We start from the raw sequence: 12,076 nt of genomic DNA on the forward strand, positions 1-12,076 counted from the left end.
TTTTATCTATCTAGCTCTCTTCCTTTTGTAACAACCGTTTTAATTTATATTTGGACAGACGGGTTTCCTCTGAACAGAATTTACTCAAAATTTGAGTAAATTCTGTTTACCTGTCTGTTCTGTTAATTAAGTACCAAATTTTATCTATCTAGCTCTCTTCCTTTTGTAACAACCGTTTTAATTTATATTTGGACAGACGGGTTTCCTCTGAACAGAATTTACTCAAAATTTGAGTAAATTCTGTTTACCTGTCTGTTCTGTTAATTAAGTACCAAATTTTATCTATCTAGCTCTCTTCCTTTTGTAACAACCGTTTTAATTTATATTTGGACAGACGGGTTTCCTCTGAACAGAATTTACTCAAAATTTGAGTAAATTCTGTTTACCTGTCTGTTCTGTTAATTAAGTACCAAATTTTATCTATCTAGCTCTCTTCCTTTTGTAACAACCGTTTTAATTTATATTTGGACAGACGGGTTTCCTCTGAACAGAATTTACTCAAAATTTGAGTAAATTCTGTTTACCTGTCTGTTCTGTTAATTAAGTACCAAATTTTATCTATCTAGCTCTCTTCCTTTTGTAACAACCGTTTTAATTTATATTTCGACAGACGGGTTTCCTCTGAACAGAATTTACTCAAAATTTGAGTAAATTCTGTTTACATGTCTGTTCTGTTAATTAAGTACCAAATTTTATCCATCTAGCTCTCTTCATTTTGTAACAACCGTTTTAATTTATATTTGGACAGACGGGTTTCCTCTGAACAGAATTTACTCAAAATTTGAGTAAATTCTGTTTACATGTCTGTTCTGTTAATTAAGTACCAAATTTTATCCATCTAGCTCTCTTCCTTTTGTAACAACCGTTTTAATTTATATTTCGACAGACGGGTTTCCTCTGAACAGAATTTACTCAAAATTTGAGTAAATTCTGTTTACCTGTCTGTTCTGTTAATTAAGTACCAAATTTTATCTATCTAGCTCTCTTCCTTTTGTAACAACCGTTTTAATTTATATTTCGACAGACGGGTTTCCTCTGAACAGAATTTACTCAAAATTTGAGTAAATTCTGTTTACCTGTCTGTTCTGTTAATTAAGTACCAAATTTTATCCATCTAGCTCTCTTCATTTTGTAACAACCGTTTTAATTTATATTTGGACAGACGGGTTTCCTCTGAACAGAATTTACGCAAAATTTGATAGAAATCTGCAAATTTGATGTAAAATCTGTATATCAAATTTCAACCGTCTAGCTCAAAATATTTTTGAGTTATTTTTATCGCAGACAGACGGATGGACATTTTCCCAAAATGTGTTTTACGAACTCAGAGAGGTCGAAAACGTGGAGATTCATTAAAATCTTCAGTTCGAATTTTCTGACGATTACCTACTGTACTTTCTCTATACTACGTATACTAAAAGGTAAAAATAGCTACAGAATGGTAAGAAGATGAATAATTCATTTTAGGGGAAATTCAACTTAAAACACTTCTGCATATCTTCACGTGTAATTTTATTTACATATGTTTTTTTTTTTTTTTAAACATAACATTTGTAGGCTGGCCTGCTGCCTGTAATTTGCGCGAGTCAATCTGCCGGACTAAAAAAAGTCGCTCAAAACGCTCCACGGTATAAAAAAAGATTTGCACCTATCAAATTTAGAAGGTAATTAGTTACTTTTGAGGTAATAGGTAATCACCAAAAATGTTTTTCCAAATTTCTAATTAGATTTTTAATTAATAGTTAATCATAATTTTAATACTGACTCTCAAGAACTTCGAAGTATATAATCGTACAAAAATCTTTTTGATTCACCTTTATAATTCAAGAAGTTTTTCTCTTATCCCAATTTGGTTCCACATATTTTTTTTTCTTCTAAATTTAATAAATTTTCGAAATATTTTAAGCATATCTTGAAATCATAATTTTTATTATTTTGTACTGAATATATACTTATGCGACGTTATTAAATGTTTATTGTCATTATTTTGTGCATATTATTGCCACTATTTATATTTATTATTAAGTGGCAAATCATCGTCACTTAATAATAAATTTTAAATAAAAATAAAGTTAGATGGTAATCAAGCCTGGAACATTATCACGCGTCTGCAGACTAAAAGTTTCAATCTCCATTAATTAATTTTCTTTTTTTCGTTATGACTTGCATATTGCATCTTGTATGTCATCTCCAAAATTGGCGTTATATTAAGTCATTTCTATATGCAAAATTTAGTATCAATTGCAATATTATAATCACAGTGATCACTGTATTGCTTTGAATAATAAATTATAAAATTAAAAGTTTGCTGAAAATGTTAATAAAAATGGCATCGATTTGGGAAGTCATCCCCCCTCCTCCCTCCCCGATAGTTTAGCCCAACACCTCTGGCAGTATAATATAGTTGCATGTTGGAGTTCTATCAACAACCTTGGAGGCAGGAGAGGGGCTCCATCGTCATAATTCAAATAATAATGCGTGCACCCGCTATAGAGACTGTTCATTTCAGAGTCCCCCCCTCCCCAGCGAATCGAACAGGATACCTGACAACCCTTTTCCGTTAGCTAAGGAAAGTGACCTTGAAAGGCAGGGGAAATGTGTCAACTTTTTCTAATTCGTTACGTAAAAAGGGATGCGCGACCGGAAGCAACGGTTCTTCTGAAGAGGGATACACCTGGCTCAAAGTGCGCCTTCCTGCACCTCCCTTTTCGATTCAATTCAAGATCGACCCCCTTCTTTTCTCCCTCCCTCCGTCAGAGGTATCAAAAATCAGATTTTGCCCTCAAGGTGGAGCAAGCTTATTGTGCGAAATCATGCAATGTTAATTGAAAGTTTTTTTTTCGAGGCAGGTTCAAGTGCCAGGTTCTGATCCGCTTGACTTTTAAATTTGGTCTGTCCGGAAGTCTGATCCATTCCTATTCATTTCACCTGCTGATGCCCTCTGGGCATGAGCTGTAATCATCAGGTGGGCTTGTGGCTTCATTGGCTATTATAACGTATCATGTAGTGTGTTATTAAGAAATGTTTGATTAGATTAGCGTCTCTTTTCGAAATTATGAGAGGGAATTTTGATGCTCTGCATTATGAGGACGTAAATTAGATTTCTTCATTGGCTCTTATAACGTATCACGTAGAATGCTATTAAGAAATGTTTGCTTGCATTAGCATCCCTTTTGGAAATTCCAAGAGGCAATTTTGATGCTTAGCATCATGAGGGCGCAACGCCATCAAATTATGAGGACACAAACCAGATTTCTTCATTGGCTTCTGTAACGTGTTATTAAAAAATGTCTGCCTAGATTAGCATCCCTTTTGGAAATTATGGGAGGTAATATATATCTTTAGCATCATGAGAATGCAAATCAGATTTTTGAATATTCATCAGTTTAACAGGAACCAATCTCTCACGCACAGCAAATCTTCTTTATAAGCACAATATCTTTTTGCTTAGATGCAAAGAGAATATAACTATTTTTTTCATTAATCTTAATCTAACAGTAAGAGCCTAGTGATAAAGTATCAATTGAGAAATTCGAAAGTTCCAGATTTGAAAATCGATTTAACCAAAATTCCCGAATTTGTAGGTTTCCCATTGGTGTGGCTGGACGTTTGGAGAGGTGGAAGTTCCGTCTCGGACTCCTTTCTCGTTATTTGATCATGATTTAAAACGACGAGATCTGTTCCAAAATAGCACATGCGTTGCTTTAAAAAGGAATATTAGCAAAACTAAACTTATTATAATACTAGAAATAAATTTTACCCTTGATTAGTCATAATTATTTATTAGATATAAGGCTGAGGTAAGGACTTTTCACCGAAATCGTGAAAGATTCGCCAAAAGGGTACCATCATTGTAAGAGGCAAAAAAATGAAATTTCACATGATAAACATTCAATTTTTGTTTTGTAAGGTTAACATTGAAATTTTACGGATTGCTACATTTGGCGAATCATAGTTTGAAAATTATAGTTTTGCGCCCGTACCGTGCATCTTTTAAAAAGTGCGCCTTTTAAAAGTATGTGCATCTTTTAAAAAGTGCGCCAACTCAACTCGCTATCTACGTATGGTTATAGTATGACATTAATTATTTGATTAATGTCATACTATAACCATACATTATTTATATAAAATCGATTTTTATAAACAGTTAATGAAGCAGAAATAGTATAATCCCTGAAGATAGTTTCAGTGCTTAGTGTTGGCAACAATCAGTACTTGAAGTAACACCTACAAGTTGAGTCAGATGCTTTAGGTTATTTATTTACAGAATTTAATAAACTTTACAGCTTGAAAATGGACTAAAGCATCACATGGGATAAAACCAACATTAAAACATTTCAATGATAAAAATATCTGACACCATGATGGTAGAAGTCAATTATCAGACGATCAAAAAGTCATCGAAGATTTCAGCTTCCGTAAGTAGCATTAAAGATTTCTCTGTTGAATATATTTTATATATGGATAGAAATTATGTGTTCTTCACAGAATGGAAGGTCATAGTGAAATATATGTAAATCAAATGGAAAATTGGGCGTGAGACGGAATTGTTACTTTCTGCAATTGCTCATAAGCAAATAATGCGTAGCATCCATTCTTAATAGCTTCTATTTCCTGGATTGTTAAAATGTATCCAACTTTAACACGCAATACCATTAATATGTATGATCTTCTATTTCACCATCCAAAACAAACTGACTAAACCACTATCAAAACACGCATCATAAATTATTAATTGCTTTTAAACTAACAAGGATTATGCTTATTAACTGACTGCGCTACGAAACACTGGCAGTTTATTTAAGAAATTCATTCAAATGACTTCATTTATATTCTGGATATAAAATTTTCTTGACTAATCGTGAAGGAATTCAATACTTTTCCTTATTCATTTCTTGCATCATGAACAAGTGGGAGTGGTCTTTACAAAACTTTCTCGCATACTCTCCAATAAATTGTTTGTCCTTCACCCCTCGCGTAAAATTGTGGTCTTTCAGTAACGCCACGAATATCTTGAACGACAGTGATGAACGATAGTTACAAAATATATGTCTTTGGCTTGAATCGGGCATTTTCATTGTTGTTTCTAATGGCACTTGCCATTGACAAGCCCGCTGTTCGAAGACCGCCGGTTTAAGCCTAAGGGGGAGCGCCTCTTGTTTCTATAGTAGCGCCATCTAGGGCCAAGAGAACGACTTAGCTACACACACGTCATAACCCTTTTTACGGGGCGGACTTCATTCACGCATTTCATTCACTCAACCACAGATCGTAATTTAGACCTGAATCAGAGAACGATCACCCCTGATTCAGTACCCTCCGTGGTATTACTCTCGACATGGAGGACTTTGTGACCACGACAGATTTAACGCGCGTCAGCCACCAAGCACGCGGGGAATCTTCGGCCGGCGGGGTTCGAACTCGCAACCTAAAGGACGCGAATCCGACATTCTACCAACCAGGCTATCCCGGCCCTGGGCATTTTCATTAAATCTATTGTGTGAATATGTTTTTTTGGACGTCTTTTTGGAGAGTGAATGACATTAAAATTTGGGATGAAAACTCTAAAGATAGCAATCCGAATTTCGTCGTTGCCTTTATGAATTATTGCGTTTATAAGCATACATTACAGACCGACAGATGTGAAATTTGGTATATAGTCCTTACACCAAATTTACAGATTTCTATCAAATTTTGTGTAAAATCTTTACAGGGGGAATCCGTTTATCCGGCTTTTCTAATATAAGTTAACAGGATAGTTAACTTATATTATATATAACTTATACACTCTGAAGACCTAGATATATATGAAATTCGATACACAGATCTGACATCGGTAGTGTCGATAGTTGTTACTTTGAATTACAGGTATCCACAGGGATTAATTGCCAAATCCAATTACCAGTTGATTGTCTGTCGGTCTGTAATATATCAAATTTGGTATGAGATTTTATGATTTCAAAATCTGACTTCCGTGACAAAATTTTGCTTTCATTTGTTGAGAATAGCGTATATAAAACAAATTCGATTTTCTGATACTATTAACTTTCGCATTACCACAATCGGATACATCCGATTGCCATTAAAATTTTGTTCACTTTACGACTGCTTCAGAAAGATGGATTTCAAGTCATTTTTTGTTGGGTTCCGAGTCATGTCGGTATTTCGGGAAATGAGAGGGCAGACTTGGCTGCAAAATCTGCATTGGCTTCTTTGAGCATAGACCTCCCCTTTTATGATATTAAAAGGTCCATTGCCCATCACTTCTCTTCTACCTGGCAAAAGTCATGGGATCGGCAGACTGAAAATAAATTACATTTTATAAAAGCGGATATTGTTCCTTGGCCTGTTCATCCTATACATGAGATGGATGTTAAATTGACACGTCTCCGTATGGGACATACGCGCTTTACCCACAAACATCTCGTATTTGGGGAAAATGCGCCTATGTGCAACAGCTGCAAAGTTAATTAATTAAAGTCTATTTCGGCATATCTTGATTGAATGTCCTGTCTTTAATTCATATACCGTGCTCGTTTTTTTACCTTGTCTTCAACATTGCAGGACTTAGTGGGTGAAAGATACCACACAAATATTTTTAAATTCTTAAGAGCTATTGGCTTTTTAACTTGTATTTAGACTTTTTAATCATTCTTTTTTGCGTAGAACATTCCTTTTTGTGTATTTGTACGCTTCATCATTGTATCAAAATCTCATGAATCATAGTTTTTTAATTTTAAGATGTTATAACTATTTTCACATCTTTTTTTGGAATTTTTCTTTATTTGTCTGTGTTAATTAAATAAATATGTGTTTTTTAATAAATTTTATACTTTTACCATTTGATTGGCGCAGTATAGCCAAATATGGCTCTTGCGCCAGTAAAACACACAAAACCTAACCAAACCTGCTACTATTAACCGCTTGCCAGAGATTAATTGCCAAATAACTCGCCAAAGATGACATTATGGATTCAGTAAAAATACTAGATTCACGCCAAAAGCTAATATTTCGTAACTATTGTACGCCAATGTCATGCAAAACGTTCTGGCATGGCAAGTTTATTAGAGCATATGCGAGAAAAGTTTGAGGAGACCACTCCTGTTGGTTAATTTTGACTAACATTATTGCATAAACTTGCCATGGGCACCGAATGGGCAGATAGTATGAAAATGTGATTGCAAATCTGCATGGAAATTGTGACAATCGTTGTTTCTTAGAATAAACTGAAAATGCAACTAATGGCTTAACAGCCGGGAAATCCCACATTTTATCGTGTCTTCCTCCTATCGCAAAAGTTTCAAGTGTCGGAGCAGAGAGAGAGAGAGAGAGAGAAATTTAATTGCAAGCTAGATAAAAATGAGGTGAAATAGTTCAATAACTTGTCGGTGATTGCCGCAACACTAATGGACGGACTTTCTTTTGCGTTGGTCGAGCTGAGAGTGTTTCTTTTAGGTGCCGACTTTATTTCACCGCCTGAAAAAAAAAATTGGAATAAATACGACAGAAAATTTTAATGGGTTAAATAACTCTCAAAAGATGTCGTTATATGTGTTAAAATAAAGCGACTTGGGACTTACCCCTTGCGGCGCGCTTTTATTTGAAGTAAAAACAATTGATTTTATACAAGAATCAGTTTATCTCATTTCATTCATGATATATATACTTTTATAGATTGATATAAATTAAGGCAGTTAGTATTACAAAAAATGAAACAGATGAATTCAATCAAATGCACAACGTTCTCGTATGTCAACTGAACTCAATGAATTAACTTGTTTGAACTTATGTTGTCAAATTATTGGGGTTTTTTAAAGCACTATGAGAAATACTGATAATTTACTCTTAATTTGCTCAACTGATGCTTTTAAATGTTAGGAATCAAAATCACTTAACAATAATATATATATAATATAATATAATAAACTTTAATTCTTTAAAAATAAAATATAGCTTTTTTTATTATTGTATCTCAAAGTAATTTTACAGGCCGCGGTGGCCTGGTGGTAAGGTCTCGTCTTGTGAGCCGTAAGGTTTCAGGTTCGTGACCCGATTCCTCCGAAGAACCGTCGTGTAAGGGGGGGGGGTCTGTTGCACGTTAAATCCGTCAGACCAAACGTCCTCCCGCTGGTGTAGAGAGGGGGGGGGGTGCCAGCTCAGGTGTCGTAATCGTCATCTGACCGCGGTTCAAAATGACGAGATCTGTCCCAAAATAGCCCTAGTGTTGTTTTACAACGGGACGTTAATATAACTAAACTAAACTAAACAAAGAAATTTTACTACTTTTTAGGCTTCAATTTATAATTCATTATTATAATTATTATGGAATCTGGATTTTTTTTTCTCAAATTCAGCACCACGTGACGCCTCTAGTTAAATATTTCACCTTTCGTGTTTTCAATTAAAGTTGTCCTGGCAAATCCATTCTTCTATTTTCCAGGTACAAATACGAAGAATCTTCTAAAGTAACGGATTTACTAATGGATCGAAAGAAGGGGGAAAAAATGATCTCAGAATACCAACCGATATTTTGTGTCAAACCCATTAACTAGCCTTAACTAGTTCATTAAAAAAAACTACTTCCTCCAGCACAAATATATTTAATAAGGCCACTGACACCACCAAACTAAATTGGAATCTACTGCCATATCCCCACTATTTTATAGTTAAAAATGAGTGTTACTTTTGGTGAAAAAAATAATACAAAAATAACTCATCTGTTTCTTACAGAGACAAAAAATTCTTAACAAGAATTTTTTAAAAAGAAAAAGAAAACAATTTATCAAAAAATATACCAGTCTTCACAGCACGCCGCTCCACATTTAATAGGGCTATGACCCCTTTTCCCCAAAAAAAGCTGGAAACAAACATCGACAAAGAAAGCGGTTTCGACTGATGGCTATTTACATATTTCTCCCCCACCCCTCTGAGCAAAATAACGAGGGTGGTCAGTGAACTGCGAGAGTGCCACACAGAAGGAAGTTCCAGTTAAGGTAAGGGGGGTTGACCAGCTGGCGCAATCGTCTGCTGATGCAAAGCACCTGCCCCCGTATGCAGAGCAGACGAAAGCGTCTTGGACAGGTGGTGCGCTGCTTCGCTTTCGCTAAGATCAAGGTCGCGGAAGGCCCTCCCCCTTTTGTGGCAGATGGCGGTGTTTGGGGCACGCGCTCGCGAGGATTTACCAAGGGATAGGTGAAGGCACGCGCCCCTTTTCATGCTCGTCACGTAGCTGTGTTCCGTTTTGCACGCGCGTCGTGCGCGCAAACGCAGGTTCGAACACTTATGTCATAGTTGATGTTACACCCACTTGTCGATTTTCAGTAGGAGCATTGTCAGCACCCCCCCCCCTCTAAGTGCATGATGACAATCTCGGCTGATATGATAGTTTCATCACGTAATTAATAACTGTTCTGCTATCGAAGAACGTGAGTTGAACCTGAAAAAAGGAAACTGCTTTTCTCTTGAGTGCTAAAATTATTCATTGAAGAATATTCACACCATATTAAGAGATTAGAGGAAGGATTCTAAGATCATGGCTGGGGTCCCCTAGCATAATCACGGAAAACATCAGAAGCTATTAGTTGTTACTCATTGTTACAATTGAATTGTAACAATGCTGATGAAGAAACATCTTGATTCATCATACGGAGAATTCTTTAAGTCACTGAATGCAGATTTTAAATTCGATTTTTTTCACATAATGAGCATTTTATTTTGAATGCTTTTAAATATTACAATTTTTCTTAATGGAAACCGAATCAGGAGTTTCTTCCAAACGTTGTTGCAAATTGAAAAATTTTAACCATTGATTTAACAGATTAGAATATTGCTGGTTAAAAACCTTTTTCCTCTTACAAATTTTCTGCAAGAGGGTTTCCCCCCCCCCGCGATTTTACACATTTTTTTATCACAAATCGAAAATTCCAAAAAAAAAAAAAAAAAAAAAAAAAAAAAAACGAGCATTAATAAACGCAAAAATCTAGATCTAAAATATCGTTCCATTAAAGGTTACAACTGATTTTCTAGATGATTTTTTCCGAATAATAACTATGAAATTGAAAGAGATGGTGAAAAGTTTGAGTGACTCTTATGTTGCTCTCAAGCAATTTCGGTACTGATTTGTCCGAAATAGATGAATACTTGATGTTTTAGCTAAGAATTGACAAGATATTTTTTTTCACATAAAACCAAACAAAATTGTAAGCTGCAAGTTGTAAAAAATACAAAAGTCCTTAAGACATATTTTTCGATTTTTTTTTTGCCTTTTATGTATTGTTCTACTCCCTCTTTCCATTGGATCTACGGACATATGTGTCTCTCTCTTGTCTTCAGTTGCTACTCGATTGCTTTGTACATTGATGCAACCTTTCCAAATGGGTTGGATCCATTTGAATTTTACTTCTTTACTTCAAACAGAGCAAAAAAAAAAAAAAAAAAAAAAAAAAAATGCCCTAGCTGTTTTGCTTGTCTGGGCTATAGACACCATCTGCAAGCTGCTTCATGACAAAAAGAAATACTCGGATCAAAAGTATTGACCAGTTCGTAGACTTGACCATTTGTACTGAACCCAAGCGTAACTAACAAGGCTTGTTTCTATTCAACCAGCCCTCCTTAATGGACAAGATAATCAACCTTTTCCAAATTCAAGGACGTCCGAAACAAATCACAGGTTCTACGTGTCCCAATTCTTTTTTTCGCTTCCAACTCATTTTGTACAGCATTCGAAAGCGAGGAGAGAAAAAAAATGGCAACATCTGCCCCGTTGACAATGGGACCCCTCCTCCCTGCGCACGAGAACCTTGGACTTGCCACGCGACCTGCCTGCCGCTCGCTCTGCAATCATTCCATTTGTTTCTTTTGCAAAATGTGGCAGCAGCTGCTACCCCAAGAAGCGACATCTGCCACGCGCCAAGCAGCACCTGCGCCCCCAATCGTCTGCGGTCACGAGGTGCCTCCCCCTGAGCAATTCTCCTCAAAAAGAATTTTTTTACTCTTTGCCAAAGGATTCTTGCAAAAGCATCCTCTTCCACTTTCTAACTTCCAGGTGCGGGATAAGCACCTTCCCCCTCCCTCCCCCTTTGCTGGGGATTGTTTGCTGCTTTAGGGACAGGAGTTATTTTGAGTGAATATGATTCAAGTCAGTAAAAGCTGCTCCTTGAAGCACATCCGGGTCCATAATGCTTTTTATCTGACTTTCAGATAGGGAAAAAACCCATCTATGCACGGAAAATTAGTTTAGGACCACTGTTACATAATTCATTGAGTGAATGTGATAAAAGGCGGTAAAAACTGTCCCTTTGTAGCTTCGTCTCATAACCAGTTCATTTAAGTGGATGACATCATAATATTTAATTTTCACTAGATATTTTGATGTTATTTAGCTGAAAAATATTCAAAAATTTAGTAAAGGCGAAATTATTTATAAAAGAACATTAAAGGTTAAAAAAATCTTTTACTCTCTAGGGATGTGTTTAATTTTTGATTTCGTTTTTATGAACTTCCTAAAGCTTGTTCGACCCAAAAGTTATCATTCCATACGATGCCTATTTTGTAAAATTATACCATTTGTCAAAAAAAAAAAAAAAAAAATGTTCTCAAAGGATTTAAATCTTTCAAAAGAAATTTTTCGACGCTTCTTTATAATGTCTGTTAATGAATAGTTCGCTGGTATGTTTGATATTTTTTATTTTGTATGTTGTACTTTTTTTTATTCTAACATTCCAGTTCATAAAATTCAAGAATTGCTATTGGTATTGAAGACTTTTCGCATACGAGCCAATAATTTTCTTAACGGGTACAAAATTTCAAGGTGTATATGAAATCATATGACGTTTTTAAACACGTTTCTTCAAAAAAAGTTTTGATATTTATTTCCCTGCCTTCGATTTTTCGTAATATTTGTTCATCTATAAAAATAACGACTGAATTTCTGTCAGTTACCAAAACATAAAGTGTCACATTCGGTAAAGATGTATAACATTTTATCGCATTAATTAATAAAAAGAATTTTGGCTCAATTGCAAAAATAACAAGTTAGATAAAAATATTTTTAAGTATTTACTAATAATGGTGTTAT

Source organism: Argiope bruennichi, chromosome 3 (genome assembly GCF_947563725.1).
Source record: "Argiope bruennichi chromosome 3, qqArgBrue1.1, whole genome shotgun sequence".
Lineage (NCBI taxonomy): Eukaryota > Metazoa > Arthropoda > Arachnida > Araneae > Araneidae > Argiope > Argiope bruennichi.